Consider the following 12553-nt stretch of genomic DNA (forward strand, 5'->3'; position numbering starts at 1 on the left):
CTTGGTTAAAGTTTTAGGCCTAATTCTTCAAATATTGCTTTCCCCCCACTTTTTTCTCCTCTCCTGTTTTAGAGCACCAATTCCACATGGGTCTTTTCACCATGTCTCATATCTCTCTTAGGCTCCTATCTGTATTTTCAAGGAAAAGATTTCTCAACAGAAACAAGAGAGGTCAGAAAACCTGAAAATGCAATATTTAGAGTGTTGAAAGAAAATAAATGTCACTTTAGATTTCTATATACATGAAAAGCATCGTTTATAAACAAAGGCAAAATAAAGACATTTTCTGACAAATAAAACCTGGTAGAATTTGTAACCAAGGATACTTCCTAGGGAAAAAAAAAATATTATCCCAGAAAGATGGATAAAGACAATGGGAATAATGAAAAGCAAGAAAAATGACAAATGTGTAGGTAAACCTCAAGTACGTGGACTTTATAAAATAATAATACTACCACATTTGTTTCGAAATATCTAGAGAATGAAATACATGGAAATGAAAGTACAAGAGATGAGAGGGAAGTAAATAAATGGAGTTAAAATATCTGAAGATCAGTGAAGGTAAATAGGAATTTACACCAGACTTCATAAATAATGGATTCATGTTGTAAACTCTAGAGTAACTAATCAAAACAGTAAGAAAATTGTATAAATTATGCCGGGCGCGGTGTCTCAAGCCTGTAATCCCAGCACTTTGGGAGGCCGAGGTGGGTGGATCATGAGGTTGAGAGATCGAGACCATCCTGGTCAATGTGGTGAAACTCCGTCTCTACTAAAAATACAAAAAATTAGCTGGGCATGGTGGCGCGTACCTGTAATCCCAGCTACTCAGGAGGCTGAGGCAGGAGAATTGCCTGAACCCAGGAGGCGGAGGTTGCGGTGAGCCGAGATCGCGCCATTGCACCCCAGCCTGGGTAGGTAACAAGAGCGAAACTCCATCTCAAAAAAAAAAAAAAAAAGAAAAAAAGAAAATTGTATAAATTAAAACTATTATTTTGGAAAAAGGGAGCAATAAAAATAATACAAAATAGTCCATAAAGAAAAGGATAAATATAGAATTGGTGTTAAAAATACGAAAAGACCAATGAGAAAATGATACATTTTTATCACGAATGTATGATTGCATTAAGTATAAAACAATGACATACTCCAAATAAAAAACTTGGCGGGCTGGATTTACAAAAATAAAAACAAAAATGTAAAATATCTTGCAATGAAACCAATAGATTCAGAAAAAAATCATTTGAAATAAAAATTTCCACCAATATTTTGAAAACATGCTTTGAAAATAAAAATACAGTAACATTTTATGTGTTAAAGATTCAAATAACTTACAAAGGAAAACATACATAGTAGAAAACTGTTGAAACTTTGCCCTTATATCAGGAATGATCTATGAAACAAACTTTTCTTCATTATTGTACTGGAGGTCCTAGCTGGGGCAATAATACAAGCAATTTAAATGACAGGCTTAAAGATCGAAAAGGAAGAAATAAACCTGTCACTATTTGCAGAGATCACAATATATACTTGTGTATATATTTACATACATTATATATACATGCATTAATATATATTATGTATGTATTAGCAAATTTGTGGATACAAGGTTGTATTGGTCTGCTAGGACTGCCGTAAGAAAATATCACAGACTGGGAGGCTTAAACTATTGAAATATGTTGTCTCACAGTTCTGGAGGCAAAGGGCCAAGATGCAGGTGTCCACTGAACTGGTTTCCCTAGAATCCTCTTTCCTTGGCTTGCAGATGGCCATCTGCCTGCCACTACTCCACATGGCTGTCCCTCCATGAACATTTAATTCTGCTGTCTCTTTTTGTGTCCAAATTTCTTCTTATGGCCTCAATTAATCTTACTTATTTCTTTAAAGTATCTAAATTCAAATACAGTTACATTGTGAAGTATTGAGGATCAAGACTCCAACATATAAATTTTAAGAAACTCAATTCAGTCCATAAAAAAGATCAAAATATAAAAATCTATTATATCTCTACATACAACAATCAGAAAATAAAATTTTAAAAATATTGCTTATAATACAAAAGCCTGAAATTGCAAGGAATAGCTGTAACAAGAGTTTTCTAAGGCCTCTGTATAGAAAATTATTTAACATAATTAAGAGAAATTTTAAAAGACAATAAATGTGTAGAAATATTACGTAAATGAATTGAAATGCTCAGTAGTTTAAAGATCTCAATTTTATCCAAATTGATATATGTAATCTCAATTAAAATTCCAGCAGGTCTCTATAGAGATATTTAAATTATGAAGCAAAAATCCATGTGGAAATGCAAATGGCCAAGAATAGCCAAGATAAGCTTGAACAAGAACAGCCACATTGAAAGAATTTTTAGAAAGATGTGAACTGACAGAGATAAACAGAGTATGGAATATTATAGACTCTAGAAACAGACCCACCCATAAATGGACATGTAATTTATTCAGAATCTGTACTGCAGTGTTACGGAGGAAAGAAAATCATGAGTTATGATTTTGAATAAATTATAATGAGTCAAGTCGATATTCACAGTAAAAATAATACGTTGACTCCAACTTTATACGATGGACAAAAATCTCTTCCAAGTGGATTTTATATCTAATTCGTAAAAGAGCAATAAAGCTTCTAAAAGGTAATATATAAAAACATTTTTTACCCTAAGAACAGGCAAAACTTTCTAAACAGAACACCAAAAAAATTAACTATAAAAGAAGATAGTGATAAATTGCATTAAAATTATGAACAATTTAATATTAGAAAGTAGAAATGAAAACCAGAGTGAAAAATGTGTTTTTTGACATCTTAGAAATTAGTAAGTGAAAGGTAGATTAATGGATTAATATGAATTTAAGTTTCCTTGGCACCTGAACCAAATAATCAGAAACCAATAATTGTGACTATTTCTAGTAAAATAAAAAGTGGAAGACACATGAAAGTTACAATACAATATTTCTGAAATATAAAGAGTCATACTTTTATAAAGTTGCTCGAAAATGCAGCTCATTTTTATTATCTTGCACTGTCTTTTTATTCACTATTTTTTACATTGAATTACAGGGATCAAAAATAACTTTTCCAGTCGATTTCATTTTAAGGCAAAAGTAGGGTGGTTAAACTGATTCGCTTATTCTTTTGTTTAATTTTTGTTCATTATATCGCTATGGTTTGAATATTTGTCTCCTCCAAAAATCCTGTTGAAATTTAATTCCCCATCTGGCAGCATAGAGAGGTGGAGGCTTTAAGTGATAATGGCTCATAAACTAATTAATCCATTGGCTTTTCGCGGGAATGAGATTGGTGGCTTTTTAAGAAGACAGATCACATGCTCCCCTCACCATGCACTTGGCCCCTTTTCTTTCTAAACTACCCAGGTTCAGGTATTTCATAATAAGCAACAGCAAACAAAGACATACATGTTTGTTTTTTAAACCACTGTTTATGTCAAACTCTACCAGCTTGTTACAGAAATGGGAAAACAATAAGCAGTAGACAGGCCACCTCAAATTCAGAGGGAAGATTTTTTTGTATCTTCATTCACAATCATTTCTAAAATTCTGTACATTGAAAAGGTGTTATATTTTTACAATAAATATAGAAATGTTCAGGAGAAAGTATCTCTAGATTAAAACAGAGCAGAAAAGAAAGACTTCACTCCCTTCCAATCTATTAAAGTCTCCAAGCTATAATGAATTCATTGTCCTGTTCTCTGCAATGATTATTTCAAATATTTTCACTTCTGAAAGCCCTGTGTATTATTCAACAGAAGCACCTGTTTCTAAGTTCTTTGAGAGTTAGCCATTGATCTAGCTCAGATCTGTATTGCCATTCTACAGACTCGCCTGCATCTCATTCATCATTTTCTCCTTCTCTCCTGTTAACCTGGAGCAGGTGCCTGAGTTTTGTTTTGATTCAGCTTCTCCCCAGGTACCATGGAACTCATCCATACCTCTCAATCATTAGGCACCCCAGTCTATAAATTATCTCCTTCCTGCTGTATATTCAATCTATCTTCTGTGTATGCTCATTAGCATTAAAAATTGCTTTAAAACCTTCTATCTGGCCCAGCACAGTGGCTCTCACACTTGTAATACCAGCACTGTGGGAGGCCGAGGCAGGCGGATCACCTGAAGTCAGCAGGTCAAGACCAATCTGGCCAACATAGCAAAACCCCATCTCTACTAAAAAATACAAAAACTAGCAGGGCTTTTTGGCACGCGCCTGTAGTCTCAGCTACCCAGGAGGCTGAGGCAGGAGAATCGCTTGAACCCCGGAGGTGAAGGTTGCAGTGAGCCGAGATCGTGCCACTGCACTCCTGCCTGGGCAACAGAGCAAGATTCCATCTCAAAAAAAAAAAAAAAAAAAAAGTCCTCTATATTTCTCTCATTACCCATGTGAGTTTGTCTTCACCAGAAACTTCATTAAAACTCTGCTGCTTTGTTTTCTCCATTTCCTCTTCTCCCCCAGCACGAAGTTGCCACTGCTGTATTTAAGGCACCCTGTGATCCCCTGTAGCTATTGCCAATAATGTCTTTACATCTTCCCCAGCAAAATGGATTCTACTCCTTCGTTCAGGATATCAACAAATAAATGACACCATGTTCTACTCCGTTGTTCATGTCAGAAGCCAAGCCAGAGACAGCCTGGGGCTGGGATCCCTATGGAGAGTGTGGGTTCTCCACCCACTCCTTATGGAATCCTGCTGCGTTTACATGGGCGATAGGTGATGTGGATTCAATGCCAAACGAATTTCAAAGCGTTTCAAAGTTTGTCAACTGCCTAAACTAAAGGTAGGAGCGATTTCTACCGGAAAAGCAACTTTCAGCACAGTTCCGACATTAGCAGAACCTTCCCATCCCCTCCTCTCCCTGGAGCCTGCGGGGAAATGCTGGATCCCGGCCCCACCCGACCATGCCCCAAGGGAGCCAACGCCCCTGGGGCCAGTCACGACCCCTGAAAGCCTGGGGCTCCCACAGGGAGCTGCATAGGATGTCTCTGACTGCTTTCCTGCTTATTTGTCAGAGGCCGCCCTGTCCCAGGGTCCCTTGGCCTCACAGCTGACTGGCTGAGGGCCCCCATCTCACCTGGAGCGCCCCATGCCTGGATTCTGCCCAGTGACCCCAGCCAGAGTCTGTGAGGCTCCACCGTTCCTGCCCCAGCCGCAGTGGGGGCTCCACCCAGGCTGGACCCTGCTTCCGCTGCCAGGGCCTCCCAGCTGCGCCTTCTTTAGGTTTATGAGCCAATGCCGACCTCATCTCAGGCTGCCAGGTGGAAGGCAGCAGCATGGAAGGTAGAAATTCCAGACTCCAGTTCCGGAAAATGGAATTGAAAACACGTTTTGAACGCTCAAGAGACGTAATTATCCACCCAGGATAGCTTTTTGTAGTGACGCAAATGATCCCCTCCAATTCCCGGTTAGGGGCGTGCAGAAGCAGGGGAGCCACTCTCACGTGCTCCACATTCTCCTAACCCTGCAGTGGACATATTAGGGGATTTCTTCAAAGAGGGGCTTTCTGGGGCACAGTCTTGATGCTCAGCCAGCCGAGCTCCTTGTGACTTCTCTCCATTGCTGTGGGTTGAGTCCAGCCTCAGGGTCACAGAGGCACACCCCCCGCTGGAGAAAGAGCACCGAGTTTGGCTGTAGGAGGCCGTCCCCAGGGCCTTCAGTCTACATTTCAATTAATAACACTTACAATTAACATACGTATTGTACACATATTACCAGATTAATTAATATATTATTAATTACTATTGATTGGGCAAATATATTGGTATCTTTAAATAAATTACAGATAAAACTGTTTGCTTGCTTTTTTTTTTTTTTTTTTTTTTTGAGACAGGGACTAACGTGGAGTGCAGTGCAGCGCCTACATCTCCTTGGATCAAGTAATCCATCCTCCTCAGCCTCCCTAGTAGCTGAGACTGCAGGCACACATAAACACACCTGGCTCATTTTTATTATTATTATCTTCAGTAGAGAAGAGGTCTCAATGTTGCCCAGGCTGGTATCAAACTCCTGGGCTCAAGTGATCCTACCACCTCAGCCTGCCAAAGCACTGGGATTATAGGACTGAGCCACCTACCTGGCCCACTTGCTTTTAAATTGTTCGATAATGTAAAGAAAGCATGGAGAATGCCTACTGTTGACAGTTTTAACGTTGCATGTTTCACTTTATTAGACACAAAAATGCACTTCTAGATCCTTCTTCAGGAAGGACTCAGTTGCCAGAGGCAGGCAGTGTAGTCAGCAGATACCAAGTGTAGCCCTCAGCCCTTCCACGGTCAGCCTCAGCTGCAGGAAGCCACCCTGCGGCCGCCCCTTTTTTTGGCCACCTGTATCCAGAAGCTGAACAGGTGGGAAGCAAAGCCCTGACCAGTTGAGCTTGCTGCAGGATGACTCTCCCATCAGTTCCCCTCCCCAGCTGCCCACCATGCAGGGAGGCTTGGTGACATCACACCTGGACCTCACCTCTGTCCAAACCTGCCTCCTCCCTTTCCCCTCACAGATGGTAATGCAAATGAACATCTTGCCCTTCATCATCTCAGGGTCTGCATTCAGGAAAATCAACCTGAGACAGAATAACACTGTTATTGTGTATTGTTTTCCGTTGTTATTTTTCAGATAGTTTGACAAAAGTCTTTTTAAACAACGGAAATAATTTAGAAAACTATGATTCATTTTTTACAAACCTTTTACAAGAAACAATTCCAAAGTAATTACTGTTTGGCTATAATTCTTTCACCTTCTTTTTCTTTTTCTTTTTCTTTTTTTTTTTTTTTTTTTTGGTGGGGGAGGACAGTTTCTCACTCTGTTGTACAGGATAGAGTACAATGGTGCAATTTCAGCTCACTGCAACCTCCACCTCCGGGTTCAAGTAATCCTCCTGCCTCAGCCTTTGGAGTAAGTAGCTGGGATCACAGGAGTGAGTAGAGATGGCCTCAGGGGTCCTTCTTATGTTGGCGACATCCAGATGCATGTGTTCACATATTAGCTTCTCATTGCACTACCAAAAATCTTTAACTACTGTGTGTTTGTTTCGTACCTTGAACTACTATTTTAAATAGCTCTATTATTCATTAGCAAATCAAAAGCCATTAGTATTTAATGGCTTTTCGAAGGAGGGGGACTTTTCTGTGTGTTTTTCTAAGTTGTCTACTTTCGCCCCTTTAGCTTTTAATTTGACATGTATTTTTTTTCCATGAACAGTAATTGGGCCTCCCATTCCAAGAAGCAGGAAGAGACACAGAATTCCTCACTGAGATACTGTGTGTTCTACCTCCATGATTTCCAGACACCATTCTTAGAAATAGGAGGTGAAGAAAACTCCCAGGATGCTAGTTCTAATAAGGGCATTTATACAAATGTTCTGGGAAACTTCAATGTTATCTCTCCCTTTCAATTAAAAAAAATGAATAAAGGAGAAAAATTTACTAATTTATTCTGACATTTTTCCGTGTGCACTCCTAATATCCAGTGATAGTAGAACATCAATGAGTGTGAGCAAAAAGAAAAGGCAAAATATCATTCATGTCTGACCTACATTGTTTCCAATAAGAGTAAAATTAATCTCATCTGACAGTAAATGATTCTCGAGACTGTAATAGTCTTTATAAATATAGCTTGTTGATGATTTAGAATAACAAAATTAAATGTGTATAAAATATCATATTAATATAGACCAACTCATTTCTTCCTCATGAAATCTGATAGCCTAGCTCAGATCACAGACTTCGGTTGGCAGTTGGGCAAGTTATTGTCTCCAAGAGCAATTGCACAAATTTATAATTCAGGTGGAATTGGCCTCCATTTCATGCTTCAATTATCAGTGTTCACTGATCCTTGCAATTTTGCAATAACAGGGCAAAATAGAAAGTCATTTGCTCTAGCCATAGGACAATAAGAAAACTCCTAGGATGCTAGTTCTTTATAATGAGGGCATTAATACAAATGTTCTGGGGAAACTTTAATGCTATCTCTCCTTTTCAATTAAAAAAATGAATAAAGAAGAAAAATTTACTAATTTATTCTGACATTTTTCTGTGTGTACTCCTAATGTCCAGTGATAGTAGAATATCAATGGAAAAGAAAAATGTGCTTGTGTATTTGTGTGTATTTTTGCATATACTTGTGTGTGTGCCTGTGCATGTGTGTGTGTCTATGTGCATCTGTGTATATCAGTTACTTTATCTGTTATGCATTTCAAAAGTGCCCATGGCCCAATTTTTGTTGGTGTCTTTTATGATATTTGCTAAGATTCTTTGCATTTTATTTTTCCTTGTGATATTTTAGACTTGGTACCCATTAGGGTTTTCTTGAGTTGCAAGCAACACAAACTTGAAAAAGTGAATTATCCAAATCTCTTTTCCTTCAGATAAGTGAACACTAGAGGCATGCAGCTATGGATAGAAAATGTAATTCCAGACTGTCTGCAGGGAACCCAGCCTCTGCTCCCTTCTTACTGTGTGGCTGTCAGGTATGGCATCATCCTCATTCTCACAGGATGGCAGTTTTACCTCTAGGCATCACATTTGTATTCCAGGCACATGAGAGGGGAAAGGGGCCAAAACAGTAAGCCAGCTCAATCTGTATCTTTTTTTCCTATTATTTCTTTAACTAGGGGAAATTGTAAATGCTACTCCCTACTGCCACAATTATGCAGTTGAGTTTATCACATTTGGGAAAATCACAGGGGTCAGCACATGTGGAGCGTAATGGATAAGCTTTGCCCTGGGAAAATCACCTTTGTGATCATGTTGTCTTTCTTGTTAAGTGAGTCTGCTTCTTTTGATCAGAAAACAGAAGTTTTCCTAGGAGTCTCACCAAAGAAAATTAAGATTAATTCTAATTGGCCAGAACTATGTCAAAAGGTCACCACTAGATGAAAAGAAGACTAAGAAATTGAGACTCTTAGCTGGACAGGTAGCTAACCAACCAACCTAGGAGTTAGCTTAGAAATGAATGAAAAGTAATGATAAACCTTGAATAGACCAATCACAGTGTCTTCTACAGTTTTTCTGTGGTTAGAATATGTGTTTTCTACATGGAAAATTTCTACAGCTTTCTATGGTTGTTATATATTCATTTTTTACTTAATAATTGGCAATAGGTAATATCGTTTGGCTGTATCGCCACCTGAACTTCATCTTGAATTGTAGCTCCCATAATCCTCATGTGTCATAGGATGGACCCGGTGGGAGGTAATTGAATCATGGGGGTGGGTTTTCTCATGCTGTTCCTGTAATAGTGTGCAAGTCCCATGAAATCTAATGGTTTTATAAAGGGTAGTTCCCCTGTACACGCTCTCTTGCCTGCCATCATGTGAGACATGTCTTTGCTCCTTCTTTGCCTTCCACCCTGATAGTGAGGCCTCTCCAGACATGTGGAACTATGAGTCCGTTAAATCTCTTTTCCTTTATAAATCACCCAATCTTGGGTATTTCTTCATAGCAGTATGTAAATGGACTAATACACTGGGTATGAGTTAAAGATACTCGTAATATTGCAATTCATAATAGTTACGGTGCCATGAGGAGGGAGCAGTGATCCTCAGGGGAATCCTCAAACCCTGGCTGACCTATGGGTGGAAGACCCACAGGGTCCTCAGATGAGGCCCTGGGCGTAGGCCCCATCGTCCCCATCGTCCCCCAGGGCTATTGCTGTGCTCACTGGGTATTGTGGTATGAGAGTGAATGGGAGGAAGGCAGATGTGAAGTGGGAGGGAAAGGGTTGCAACTGGGGGGAAATGGTGCACAGGAGCCACATTAAAAGTTCTTCCTTTGGTTGCAGTGAGCCCATATTACGCCACCGCACTGCAGCCTAGCAACAGAGCGAGACTCCATCTCAAAACAAAAACAAACAAAAACGAAAGTCCTTTCTTTGCACTGAGCTGGAGACAGAGCATCACTATTCTCCTTGATATTGTGTTTATCACAAAGAAGCACATCTTCCTGAAATCCTGTAATCAGAACAATGTCTAATTTCTCTACAGGGCATTGATAATCCCAGGGAGACCATGTGATGATTATGAAAAACACAAAGAATACCTCCACTGTGTGCTGGATACTGAGCTAGAGTATTGATCCTGCAGTAGGTGCTGTGTTGGGTTCATTATCTACATTGTCTAACTTGACCCTTATAAACCCTGTGGGGCAGGGATTATTGACCCTATTTTACACATTTATACCATGGACAAAGCAGGTCTCCAACTGACCCAGTGCCACTTGGTTGTAGCAAGAAGGGAGTTGTCCTGAGAATAATGCTCATCAGAAGTACAGGAGAGACAAAGGTACCCACAGGGTTTGAGCCGCTGAATCCAGCCATATCTGAAGATAGAATTTTCTGTTCTATGAGCCCATGCCTTCTCTTTTGCCATAAGCTAGTGTCAGTTTGATTCATTTGTCAAAGGATCCTTCTTTACATTCAACATGCATCTCCTCCTTCATTATTGCTACATGAGCACCCATTCATTCTGATTCAGAAAATGCCTTTGCAGAGACCTCCTCAAAGTGTTCATGGGTCCAACAAGCCATCCCCAATGTGGGGAAAAATAGCTCAAATGCAGCTAATATAAAAAACAAAATGTGCGCAAACACACCTACACACATCTTCCAGCCATCAGAGAACTCTCCCTGCCAAGGTTTTTTGAAGTCATGATTTGAAAATACAAATGACTACTTATTTTAGAAATAAAATACATCTGCTCACCTTCCCTTCATGGGATTCCACCAGCTTTATGATCCTATCAAATCAAAACGAATGTAGCTTTTTAAAAGAATGTTCCAAGTTACATTACATTCTTTTGTTTAAGGGAAATAAACATTTCGGTCTCTGATGATACACATAATCTTTCTTCCACATGTCATTCTTGACATGATCCGGTGAGACTGCATCTATATTCTATTCTGGGAATAACTGTAGAAATGAAAATCCCAGAACAAGCACTTTTTCCTTGGGCAGAGCTGAGGATCCTGCCTTCACCTCACTGTGATGTCCTCTCTGTCTTTACTGTGCACTGTGAGCATGAACTCAGCTTTCTTAGCATGTTCCTTCATGTAGTCTCTTGATGCAACCAACATGTTCTCTCTCTAAAATGTCCCGTTAGAAATGCTGACAACTCCTGGAACTCCCTAACCTGGCATGATTTTATGTTAGCAAGGAAATCACTTGGCTTATAAGTATAGCTCAATTCCACATTCCATACACACATAATAGCATGTCTTAGGTCTTGGGAAGGTAATTTAGTAACATAAGTTGGGGCTAAGTGGATTTATACATGTTGAATTCTTTCATCCCATAGCTACTTTTCCAATATTTCTCTCCTCATGTCAAAGAACCTTAAATCCAATGAAATGAGTCTCATCTCCCCTCCTTTCCACATCTATGTTTATGATCATATGAAAAGAAACACACAGCTTCTGCTTTCTTTAAGTATTTAAAGTATATCACTGTCTTTCATGATGAACTGAAAGATATCATTTATTTACCTTCTAACCAGAATCTCCTGTGCTAGGACTTTTCATGACAAGGTTAAAATTAACAGCAGATTTTCTGGCTACTTGTAATGAGTTCTGTGCCATACTACTCATTGTTAAGAGCAGCAATTTAATTAAATTACTGTAATAAACTATCACCATTCCATTGACACTATTGAAACCACATTCAGTGATTTTTTGTTTGTTTGTTTGTTTTCTGTTGTTTTCCTCTAAGCTTGGGGTAGAAAAGTTTTGTGTCACAAATTATTATGTGATGACCAAATTGTTCTTTTTTCCCATGGAGGTTTTATGTATTACGGCTAGTCAGGGGTCAGAGATCTGTTCTTACAGATTCTGATTGTTTTTAAGTTGGGAGGACAAAGGGGAAAACATATATTCAGAGAGAAAAGTGGGGCATTGTCTGGATTTGTGAATTCGTGCTTTATCTAGATACTGCCACTGAAAATTCTCTGTGAGCCCCAAGTGAACATTTATGGGAGGGAAAACCACAAATTCTTCTAAGAATTGTGATCATGCAGGTGTAATTATTGGGGGTTCAGCAGTCATTGTAAAAGCAAATAATAGGATCCAAAAGATTGATAAAATATAGAAAAATGTCTTCATATGGGAGAGAAAAAAAGACTAAAATGAAAATCCTCAGAAATCTAGACATGAATAGCACAAATTCGATATCCATTAAAAATACTAGAATGAATCATCAAAGAATCCATTTATACACACTTCTACAACCACAGGGACTAAGCCAAGATATCCACCAGGCTTTGTATAGAGTCTATTCAAGAGCCGAAACCAATTTCTCCCAGGGTATTGTGACACATTGGAAGGATCAGGGGAAGAAAGAGAGAGAACCAGGCCTGCTGTGAAAGACCCTGTGCCTTCCTGTGGCTCTCTCAGACAAATTAGAAAGTTTGGCCTTTGGTATTTTAGAAGACAAACACCAGTACATTAGTTTGTAAGGTTAACTAACACTACAAACCAGTAAACTGGAATATAAGCCGGGCATAACTCCCATCGATGATTTACTAAGAAAATCATTTGGCAAAATAAA

General features: G+C 39.0%; 1 non-coding gene across 1 annotated transcript; it reads right to left on the reverse strand.

The window, feature by feature from the left end:
- Window positions 1-8627: 8627 nt before the first annotated feature.
- LOC120365374 (U1 spliceosomal RNA) lies at window positions 8628-8790 on the reverse strand. The gene has a single exon (XR_005580331.2). It is a non-coding gene; the product is annotated as a U1 spliceosomal RNA (small nuclear RNA).
- Between the last annotated feature and the right edge of the window lie 3763 nt (window positions 8791-12553).

This window comes from Saimiri boliviensis, chromosome 1 (genome assembly GCF_048565385.1).
Source record: "Saimiri boliviensis isolate mSaiBol1 chromosome 1, mSaiBol1.pri, whole genome shotgun sequence".
Classification (NCBI taxonomy): Eukaryota; Metazoa; Chordata; class Mammalia; order Primates; family Cebidae; genus Saimiri; species Saimiri boliviensis.